This window comes from Symphodus melops (assembly GCF_947650265.1).
Source record: "Symphodus melops genome assembly, chromosome: 8".
In the NCBI taxonomy this organism is placed as follows: Eukaryota; Metazoa; Chordata; class Actinopteri; order Labriformes; family Labridae; genus Symphodus; species Symphodus melops.
The window spans coordinates 9,438,403-9,450,447 of NC_136698.1; the positions used below are offsets into that span (position 1 = coordinate 9,438,403).

Sequence of the window (12,045 nt, forward strand, 5' to 3'; positions counted from 1 at the left end):
ATCCTACCCACCACACACGCACACACACAGCGCCCTTCGCCAGTCAAGCTCAGGAACACAGCTGTGACCACCTCGGCTCCTTTCCAACCCAATGTCACCAATCGAAGGACATCGAAGAGGATTTAGTCCATCTCTCTCTCTCTCTCTCTCTGTCTCTCTCTCTCTCCTAAAAACCCCTTCATAATAGAATGCTTGCCGTACTCCATCATATCATGAACCATTAACATGCGGGACTACAATAACATTATTTATGGAAGCGTTAATATTAATATTGACCTGGAGGCTGTCAGTGGGACTGATTTACTGTGCGCTGGAACACCAGGCGGTGTAGCGGTGACAGGTGGACTAATTGAATATCAGTCACTGCATGCAGTCCACCCATAGACACTGACTTATATGCACACATACAAAATATGCAACCCACACATGCAGAAGACGACAATCATACTGAACTGAACTCAAGTTAGTATTAAGAACTTCTTTATGTGTACAGGTGTGCAGAAAATAAGACACCCAGACATTTTAACCACTGTTACACGGGAAAAAATCATGACTGGTGCTCTGCTGAGCATACGCAGGACGCTCTTGTATTTATCTGCACAAAACAGGCCCCGCTAATGAAACTTCAGTTGGAGTGGCTCATTGCTGGAATGCTTCATCTGAGAATTGTGCTGTTTAAGTGTGCAGAGGTTCTCTGACAGAGCACAAAGGTAGCGGATTAGCTAGCAGCCGTGGAGAATAATGAGGTTGCAGGACAAAGGCACTCTGGTGGAGTGCAGAGTTTTTCTTTCTTTTTTTTTTTTTTTGTGATGGCAGCTCTTGCCAATTTAAAGGAATTTCAGGCAATTTGGATGTTTGTGCTCATTTTGTGTTGATATTTTATTATGAGCCAAGGGTGGATTAAATACTTTGATTCACAGTCTTTCGAGGTTGTTTTTTTTGTTTAATAAAACCATTGGCAGACACAGATGCAAAGCATTACAAGCCTAACTTGTTTGGGTGATGGCAATTTGTCTTTCAGGAATGGAGCTGACTTTAATGTTAAAAAATTAGAATGAGAATTTTTACTGAATGAGTCATGCGCTTGCATGTCATAGTAAAAGCAGAATTTAAAAAAATGGCCATTGAAGCTTCAATGGCATTTGTTATAGCTAAGAATATTTAAACTCTGAAATTCTCCACTTCAGTTTCTTCATTTAATGCTATTAAGGAGCCATTTTGACAACATCCAACAAAACACAGCCAGTGTACGACAGCATATTAAGTTTGGACCTAAGTTTTAGTATTTGCTCACTGTTGGACGGACATGGGCAGGGTCACGCAAGGCAAGACATGACATAAAACGGACACAGTGGACGTCAGTGTATTGTTTACAACATTATCAAAGATAGCAGGCTGTTTGCATTTAGCCGTGCGGCTCACCTCAGAAAAAGATCAGGGATACAAGTGATGCATACTGAGACTCATGACCCATCAAACTGCAAGCGTCAGTGTTGTGAGGAGGATTAAGGAACCGCCTCAGCTCCAGCTCTTTGCCTGTTGTTAGGGTTGACCAAAGTTTGATCATTTCAAATCTGGCAAGACGATGGATGGACTTCCAAAGCAGCTCTTCAGAAACCAATAGGTGAGGTCACCGAGACTGTGTTGGTGTTTAAAGTCTGTGATGAAACGGCTGTACATCTTCCACCTTGTGCTGCTTCAATCTTGACATTAATGTGACAGCATTCACAATTGTACCATGATAAAAATGTTTATCATATTGACATGCCAAAAGGGTCCAGGTACTACTGATGACGACCTTCATGTCAAATTAGCCTTAAGGTGTACTTAAATATATGGACATTATGGGAAAGATTGAGTTGTGTTGACATCTGGTCATGTGCAGTATTTTGTGGGTCAGAATGCTGCCTGGAGTAGATTAGAATACATTTGAATGACTAAAGGGGGTTATTATCCAATGAATGTCTCATTATTTCCTCTCTCAGAGCCCAGAGGGGCCTTGACTGGTGCTTCAGAGCTACATGGCTTTCAATTGAACCTGTAATTTCCATGAGGACGACTCACTTTTCTTTTCTCTTTTTTTTGCATTTGCATTTAGCCAATGCTATAAACCTGAGAATTTAATAGTCAGAGATCAAGTAGAGAATTTTTCAAGGACACTGACTCTGAAGAGCTCTGCTTTGTATTGTGAATGACCTCTGACATCTGTGTTACTCTGACATTTCTTTTTTTATTCAAACACTTCGAAGTCACTTTGGCAGCCTTTTTTTGGTAAAAGCATCCACAAAAAATAAATAAATCAAGATTCAAGTTAATGCACTGTAACATGGCTGAGGTCAATTTTCAGTCATGTCTGAATTCAGGGAATTCCAAGAGCATCTTTCGTTTAAGTCAGGAAGGTCACATTCCAAAGAGATAAAGGAATGTGCAGTGGAGTGCCAGAGGAAGAAACTGTCTGCTGTTTGTTGTGTGATGTGAGTGTAACTGGAATGGATATAAGATACTATCTTCATAACATTCTCCAATAAAAGCTTCAGACTGTATCATTTCAAAGTATTTTATTTTGACTAACTTTGTGTCGGAGTTCAAGTAAATACTTGAACATTAATCCCATATGTAACACATTTGTTCAAGAGTTTTCGGAAAATATTGAGAAGTTGAGCAACATGAATGACTATTAGTCGACTATTAGTCGTCTGTGCTTTAGCAAGGCTGCTCAGTCGGCCACCAGTTCACCACCAACCATGCAATGGTGTAATATTGGTGTCCCAGATTGGTGTTTTTCATAGTGTTGCATGCAAAATCTTTCAGACATGCACATACACACACACACACACACACACACACACTAAGGCCTGTTCCATCCTACCATCTCCTACTTTTACACGGTAAAAATGTCTCTTATACAGAGAAAAAATAAAACAAATGAAAACAAGATGATCGAGAAAGCAAACCAATGGGTTTATGATGTTGAACATTTGGAAAAACGCTTGTTTGTTATTTTCTTCGCCTCTCATGTCATTATTTTGGACAAATCTGTAAAATTTCATGACGAAAGAGACAATATTGTTCAAATTTCAAACCAATTTAGGGGTTCGGGTTTGCCCAAACTAGCTTTAATCATTTTGTCATAGTAGAGTAAATGTTGGGAGTGAATTCATAGATGTACTCTGTACACAGCTCCCCACAGCTACCTCTTTTCCCACTTCCCTTCAATTCCCTCCTCGCTTCCTAATGTCTGTACCTCTCATCTTTTTCCTCAGCTTCTTGTTTCCTATCTGCCACCCACTCATCCTTACTTCTCCTCCTGCTTTTTCTTCTCCCCTCCTGTCCTCTCCTCTGGCATGTTTTCACCTTTCGTTTCCTCCGCTCGCTCAGCTTGTCTCTTCTTGACTCCTCCTCTTCTCCTCCTCTCACTTCTTGACATTTCTGCTCCTCCCCTGTCACTGTCTGCGCTCTTCTTCCTGAACGTGTCCTCCTCCTACTTCTCCCAGATAAAATCCCTTCCTACAGTTCTCCTCCGTACTCACACTTTCTCTCTGCTTCACACATATTTCACTTCTATCGAATTATTCCTTTCTTTTTTTTCTTCTCCTACCCATAATCTACTAAAGATCTCCTTTTTTAATTGCTTCAGTGCATATCAGTGCTTTAATCCTGTGGAACAATAGAGAGTGTTGGGGGTGAGGTGAGGACAGGAGAGGTAGTGCTTACATGGTAACCTTTTTTTTTTCTTTCCAAGACCAAAAAAAAAAAAAATCCCTTTGCTTTTGTCACATCAAGGCAGAAACAGTGTTGACATTTCATCATTCGAGGTTCAAATGTGCAGGGTTTTTTTTTTTCTCAGGTAGAAGCCCTGTTGACATTTGAAGGGAGTAGGTCAGCCTTGTATTTTCTTTCTTTTGTCCCTTTTTTTCCATGTACAGTTCCCTGTTGTTCTTCACTGAATGTACCCGACATGGTCACGTTGCAGGACAGAAAATACATAGAGCCGTCTCTGAGCATGCATGTTTTCATTTCCCAATTTGCCATGCACCATGATGCTCGGCCATCTGTCCCTGCACGGTGACTAAAGTCGATGCCAATATGTTGCAGGGTCATGAGAAAACAAACCGGAGCTGCTTTTCCACATGAGTGGAGGAAAACTAACTCAGCCCCCAGTTCACGGCAACAAAAAAAAAAAAAAACTAAACAGAGACAGAGTTTCAGCGTCACTCTCTCACCTGTGTGCAATTGTCAGGAAGGCATTTCCCCTTTTTTTCATGTTAATTTGGGGTGTTTTGGTGCTGTACGGCTGGCCCTTCATTCCAGCTGATTGATGGCGCCTCGCCCAGGCCGAGGGAGTGTCTCATGCGTCGGAGGAAGCGGTAGTGCAACAGCGTGTGTGCAGTGAATAAATGCTGTACATTAAACAAATTCCCCCGCGCTCGTCTTGGCAGCCAGGCGTGTGGGAGGAGGGAGTGTTGCAGAATCGGCCACTTTTTTCCTCTCTCTCTCTCTCTCTCTCTCTCTCTCTCTCTCTCTCTGACTTAAACACACTCATGCATGCACGCTCCTGTGTACAAACAGACATACATTCATTTATTTCCACACATTTTTATTTTTTTTCGCACAACCTCCCCAAAAATACTGCCGACTTCTTAATCCATTCCGTACACACATTTATTCCCTTTACACACCAGTGTTCACTGAGCTCCAGAAGTGCTACATTTCCACGCATGCACTTTATTAAATCTTCACACACATACACACACACACACATTCACCCTGTCTCCCCTGCTGCTGCAGAGGAGTGTATCAGGGGATCCCTCTGCAGCCGGCCTGTTAGTTGACACTGATTTGCCAGCAAAGGCCGACCTGACCCCGCTGTCCTGTCAGAATAAAGGATCATGTTGACCGCCCGCTGTGGAGGTAATAATGCCCATAGAGGATGCTCGGGAGTCTGCCGTTTACAAGCAACAGCAAGTTCATGAGCAACAGATAGAACGGAGGTGGAGTGGGGTGGAAATCAGTAGACATTTGTAGTTCTTTCTGCTGCCAAATATTTCCTTTCTCTCCTACCACAGGGCATAATTTAATCTTTTTTTCCCACATTAATACTGAGGTTTTTCTCTTTCTTTCATTGGATTTTTCCTCTGAATTAGAAGAGGGCGTTCACCGTCACATCTGGAAACATTACAAACATCCAGATTTTAATGACTTAAAGAAGCAGATTTAATGACGGTAGAAGCCGTCGGCATAACTCAAGAATCAAAGCATTAAAACACACAGTGATCCTATGCCCTGTGGATAATGATACCAAATCATGGGCAGTGCATTTGCACTTGGTATGAATAATGTCTTCTCATTACCTGCACTCCACAGTATCTGCATAGTAATTTGATCTCAGCGTGCAGAACCTGCATGGATGTTGTACATTCAATTATACTTTTCCCACATACAGTATACTCAGTGAAAACACGACAACAGCTGCGTTATGTTAAGGGACACCCTCTGATAGGTGCATCAGTGATTGTACTAATCGATCATGCATCCGTCGTGCTTTCCAGTAATGATATTCATATCGTTATCTTGAGGACTAGAGACTCTGGGCGTATTGTAATGATGAGCTCCTCTGACCTTTCACTGGAGATAACCTTCCTCTGCCGCTCTGTGGAACCTCCTTAGGGTGGACCCACGGCCCCCCAGCACTACATACCTGACTGAGAGTATCAACTGAATACAGAGAGAGAGGTGCAGGAGAAATAGCCTCCAGGAGCCTAAAACATACAGAGACACATGCAATCTCAGGTACAATTGCGCAAATGTAAATTAAGAGTATATGACAGAATAAAAACTAACCACAAAGTTATCCAACAAGCAGATCTAACATACACACACACACCCACACAGAGAGAGAGAGAGAGAGAGAGAGAGAGAGAGAGAGAGTTTGGACCAGGCTCATTAGAGATGTGAAGGAGAAAATGATCAAAAAAAAGCCAGGAGGGATTTCATGCAGATTGGCACTCTGGCGCTCTCAGGCAATCAGCAGCAAGCCTCCTCTTCACCCGCGAACTGTCGTCCTGTGACCACAAAGGGCAAGGAGCAGCAAGAGGGAGAGAGAGAGAGAGAGAGAGAGAAACTGATCTCAGTGTTTGTCCAATTCCCCCTCCTACCACTTGAGGAGGCAGTTCATTTAGTAGTCCCTTTCATTAATGTTTCTCTTTCATATTCTCTCCTTTTCTCTCCCTCTCCTCCTACTTTAAAGGTACGAGTGAGCAAGTAACAAGAAGAAGAAGAAGAAGAAGAAGAAGCCGCTGGAGCAGCTGAAGATATGAAGCTAAAGAGGTTTTGAAAACTACCCAGTGGTAAGTGGGCTCATTATTTATTTACTCTAATATTTATAAACAGTGATCCGTCATAATAGAAAAGTGATTTTAAATTATCCAGATGGAGTTCAAATCCTGTTTAATAATTGAGGATAATTTAGGATTATTTAGATCCATCCATATTCTTTTTTATTAGGTCCAAGAAACATTTCAGATAAAAAGTACGCCCTTTGGCTACACCCAGAGAGCGCTGGTCATATTCACTGCTTAATCATCAAAGTGCTTTGAACTCGTACTTTTTGCTCTGAAGATTTTGTGTGTGGTCACGTGATCAACAGTTTGGATCAAACGTTTGTCGAAACACTGTAAAATTTGAAATGAGTTGGGTTGAAAATCTGCTGCTCCAAATGTCCTTACACCCCCTTTTCAGTGATCACCAGAACAGAAAATGTGTGAACTCCGTTCCCATTTCAGTGCTCTGGGTGCTAAACACATCCATCTATATTGACAGCCAAGCAGAGGCAGACAGTGAGTTATCATCCACCTGTCACAGCACGTTGGCATTGAGGAGCTCGTCCTGTACTCATGCACTTCTTCCATTCAGTCAAACCACAGTGGTGCTTTTCAGACCTGGAAGCTATCAAATATACTTTGTCGCATGGATTTTTATTTAGGTGCACACCAGTCAGTGCAAAACCATTTGAAATGTTCCAACACGTACTGTTTTAAATTTGGTTAAAGCTCCTTTGTGAAACTTTCGGATTGTGTTGATTTTGGTAAAGCTGTGGTCAAAGCTGTATGTATCAGCTCTTAGCTGTTTATTTCCTATTCCTAAGCCTGTGTAGGTGGTTTTCTGTGGGGGTTTTTTTAGAAATATTGTCTTTTACCAGTCAAATATATCACTCAAGAATCTCCGTTGTAGTAAATGCAAAGAAGGTTGTTTCAGCAGATGCAGCAAAAAACTTTTTGTTTTTCCCCCCGGCAGAGTTTTCAAGCATTGAAATATCTATAAAGAACGAATCATTCTTGCGACTGACTGTCTTTGTTTGCCTTTGTAAGCCATGAAGACCCACACTTTTACATTTTATTTTATTTCATAACCAGCTGATGACTCTTGATGGTAGCCTTAACATATTATTTAATATAGTGCATCATCACTTGACAGGTTAAAAAACCTGTCCAACAGCATGCAAAGGCTCCCTTAAATAAAATCGATCCTTCTTTAAATTATAACTGTGTGATCTATTTATCAAACATGTATTATATGGTCTTGATTGTAGACTTAACCACAAGCCATTCCTTTCAACAGTTCACCAAATATAATTTTATAAATATGATTTTTATCCACTTCATATGTATGTCCTTTGTATTGTATGTTGCTGTAGGTTAATACCATTCATAATAACACCATTATGTCACAATGCAATCTCTCGCTTGAACGGCATTATGTCCTTGTGTCTGCAGCTCCAGCCCAGTGGAGAGCTTAATTCTGAACTGAACAATCTACTGTAGTTGACTCCACTGCCATTCAATACACTGCACATCCTCTCCTCATTTCCATATCATCTCTTGATTATTAGTGCTGCTGGCAGAGCAGCGGACATGCACTAACTACGGATGAGTGTGAGCTAATGTGTGTCAGATCAGATGCAGGGTCCAGAGGTCCGCTCTGGGGTGGGGTGGGGGTGGGGGGGGGGGGCAGCTTCTAGTCACCTTACTGCTGGAAGCCACTAGTCTATTGACATATTGGGATGTGATGATTGCATAGAAACAGTGACCTGCTGCATTTGACTGCAGGAGCAGTGGATAGGAGAGAAAGCACATCTGGACCCCCCACTGTGGGCTCAACAGGCTGGAAAGTAAAAGGGCACATAGAGAGTTTCACTGCCTGAATGTGTGTCATTTACACATCAGCAAAGCTGTTCTCTATAAGTGTATTTAACTTTCTAAGTTGGTGAAAAGGAATGAAAACGAAATGCAGTAAACTACACTAACTAACCAAATCACACAATAAATGAATAGCCACCGTCCAAGGTGTGTTTCCAAACAAAGAAATCCTAACGTGTGTGTTTTGTGTGTGTTCCTTCAAGCTGGCCCAGACCACACAAAACGAGTGCATCAGAAGACTTATGACAACAGAAAGAGTTCCTTTTAGAAGATTAAACAAATACAGACCCAGACAACGAGAGGCCCAGTGTAAAGCGGAACATAACAGAACTGTGCCCATGTGTAATGGCTGATCAAGCACTTAGAGAGTGTGTGTCGGCAGCTGCTCTCCTCTGATTGGTTAATTGTTTTACTGCAGCTGTGCACCAATCAGGCTTTTCCAGCATGCAGCGCAAGAGAATCAGGCCTTGAGGATGCAACACACATACACTGTAGCAAAGACAAAAGAGAGATCAGTCCCCACCAAAAGAGAAATGGTGTTTTTGCATCTGTAACATCTCTTCAGCAGTTTAAAAATGGTGATAAGCTTGTCTTTGCTCGTCATGTAAAAGTCAATCCAATGTCACCAGATGCCTCTTTTTTGTCACCTGTTTGTTTAAAACAGTAGATCCCAAATTTTAGGGTCACAAGCCACCAAGCGAGGAATTGGGAAATGCTTTAAACAAATACTGTATACAAACTTATAATCATTTAAAATCATTTTGCCGATTATTGCAATTTATATAACACAAACAAGGTTTGACATAAAATTAGAAAGGAAAAAACTCTGTCTACTCAGATTTGTGTTTTTGCCCTGCATGTTATGCTTAAACGTTATGTTGTGACTTCTTTTTTTTAAGTTTGATTCGTACCTGCATCACTGCAATCTTTGCTGATTCAGATTCCTCCTTCTGTGTTGTCTCTGACTCGGCCAAGTCCCCGAGGCCTTTGCACCTGAATGAACAGGCAGCAGAAACTGTTGGCTGCATTTTAAATATAATTTCCAAGCAAACAAAGAGAGCAGTAGCTTTTTTTAAAGTGCGCTCCGAGGACCTTAGAAGTACAATTAAGCAACGCTTTGCTAATCTGTACAGCTGGCGTCAAGAGGCACTGTGTTCTCGCAGAGCCGAGTTATCTGTAGCATGACATCGGGTGTCTGACAGGCTGGATAATGTGCCCTGCAAGCTGCCACCAAACTCATCACAGAAGTGCCTTCACTGCACAGTTACTGTACAAGCCACAACTCCAATATGCATCATGGGGGAAAACAAAACAGAACACACTGTAATGAATTAGCATCATTCAATTACACACGCTCCGGTTGTTTTGTAGCCACATTTAAAGAAATGTAAATTGACCCCAAGTTTGGAGGTAATGAATTTGATTAGGCAAGCACATGTAATTTCATGGTATTTGGGATAGAAAGCTGATTTTGCTTATAACACTTTACTCTAAGTGATGGAGGAACACTAGGCAGCATGAGGAATTTTAAGAAGATTTTTTTTTGTTTTATGTCTTGTATTACAATGAGACAATTTCTATTTTGTAACTTTGATACTCGGGGAACCATTCAAGCCTAATTTCTGCCATTACGTGTTCATTGTTTTTGAGTCTGAACTCATCTGTGCCATGTGTTTTAAAGCACCTGAAAGGCTTCGGCCGACCCTAAAGACACGCAGAAGTTTAAGTTTCTCAAAGTGTTTTGCAAACTCTGCTGCCAAACTTTCGGAAGGATGGATGAAAACAAACAACCTGCTGATGTGTCCGAATAGAAAAGACTCTGCTATATATTTTTAGGGTGGAGTGAAGAGATGCTATCTTCAGTCTATTAATGCAGTCATCGCTGTGTTGCCCCGGGCCATAGGGGCCTAATCCAGAGGAGAGAGAGTGAATGGGACTGTGGCTCGAGCTTGCCAGACCTACTTAGGTTCTGGTTGAGAGCACAGTGCTGTGTGGGCGAATCTATTCTGTCCTGGGCAGGGCACAGCATAAACATTGCCCAGGGAACGCAGGCAGGCAAGGCAAGGAAAGGCAAGAAAAGCAGGCAGGCAGGCATGTGGGCAGCCAAGCAGACAAGAGCAAAACTATGAGGATGGTTGCCTTTAATTTCCTTTGCACTGACTCCCCTCGACTGTCCTGGGCCTCAGAGCGAGGGAGAGAGAGGGAACAGTGTGTATGTGTGTGGAAATTACCTGTAGGACCTTTTTTTCCCTTAGGTTCCACCAGTCTGTACTGTTTTCCACCGGCCTCACACACACACACACACACACACACACACACACTCTGTCACACTATTTCACGGTGAATCTGCCCAGATCCATCCTGCTGATGGCTGTGAAGCGACGACTCGACCTTTTCTCTTACTGTCTTTAAGTGATCTGTGTTTGCTCCATGGCACTCTGGTGCTCTGACCTCCTGACCCGGCATGTAAACAGAGCGCCGCTACGCCCCTCTGCCACCATCACCCTCCCTCCCCCACTCGCACATACACACTAACTCTCTATTACCAAATAAGGAAGACAGAGCCACTGAGAGCCAGCAAGTCGGTCAGCCAACCCACTGAGGAGGCCATTAGTGAGCCAGCAAGCCAGTGGAGAGGTTGGTAGAAAAACCACCTCTGGCATCACTCATCGCTCACGCTCTCCCTGCACACGCGCGCACACGTGCACACGCCCTGTGCACAAACACTTGCTGAAAGCCATACTTTTATCTGTACATGTACACTTACCCCCAAGCATTAAAGGCACTCAGATAGATGCACACGTACAGTACACAGTATACAATGACGCACATTGAAAGGCCCGTGCACACAGTGAAAGACATATATGCACACGCAGCACATCGGAACTCACTCCGAGGCACTCAGACATACAAAAGATATATTCACAGGACACTACACACATACACATGTACACAGAGTAATGATATACTACGACATAAAAACACCCCCCCACACACACACACACACACACACACAAACAAACACATCATAAATTATACACTGGCTTGTTTCCGCAAGGCCTCGGAACAATAGGAGATGTGTTTCCAAACCAGCTGAAAGGATGATTTAAATGGTGGTGTTTCATTACAGGTATTTATCAGTCAGTAAAAGTGCTCATTAGCATCCTAAAAACAGAAATTATAGAACAAAATAAGCCATCAATCTAAACGTTTGCTACTTCGAAACAGGTATAGTTCAACTAACTCTTCTCTGTAATGGCAACTCTGAATCGGAAATGTGCAGTGAACGCAGCATTGGGCAACACTTAAATAGGAATCACATCTAAACACAGTCCTACAAAACACACCCTCTCTGTCTGTGTTTTTGTCTCCCTCTGCCCTGGCTCTTTCTTTCTGAATTTCTTTGGTTTATTTAGCTGCGCTCTTTCACCTGCCTCCAAATGCCAACTGAGTTCAACAGAGCTGGAGGGAAGAGACTCTGCGAGGAGAAAAAGCCATATTGAGAGAGAGAGAGAGACAGAGAGAGAGAGAGAGAGAGAGAGAGAGAGAGTCAGTCAGAAAAGAAATGCACGAGAGCTGCAGGACGAAGACTAGCAGTAGTATAAAGTGAGTGTTCGGGGAAAGAAAAAGAAAAAAAGCTCTCCAGGAGGGTTATACCAGCTCTCATGCCTAATGTTAACAAATAAGCCCATAATTTAGATATTCATCTGATTTCTTTTCCACAAAGACCATTGTTGAACTTCTTAAGTGGGACCGTTGGCATGCAGAGGATACAATGCAAAAAACATGCATGGAGAAGCTTTAACTCAAAGAATAAAAAGTAGTCAGGCTCAAACACCTGTGATCAGCA

The 12,045-nt window shown here is 42.4% G+C and overlaps 1 protein-coding gene across 7 annotated transcripts in view; it reads left to right on the forward strand.

Moving 5' to 3' along the window:
- The window catches only part of ptprsa (protein tyrosine phosphatase receptor type Sa), a 214,364-nt gene that overhangs the window by 35,832 nt on the left and 166,487 nt on the right, over positions 1 to 12,045 (forward strand). For all 7 annotated transcript variants that reach the window (XM_079349634.1, XM_079349635.1, XM_079349633.1 and 4 more), the window contains one exon: positions 6,248 to 6,347. The gene's annotated coding sequence lies outside the window, so the exon portion shown is untranslated. The remainder of the gene's footprint in view (positions 1 to 6,247; positions 6,348 to 12,045) is intronic.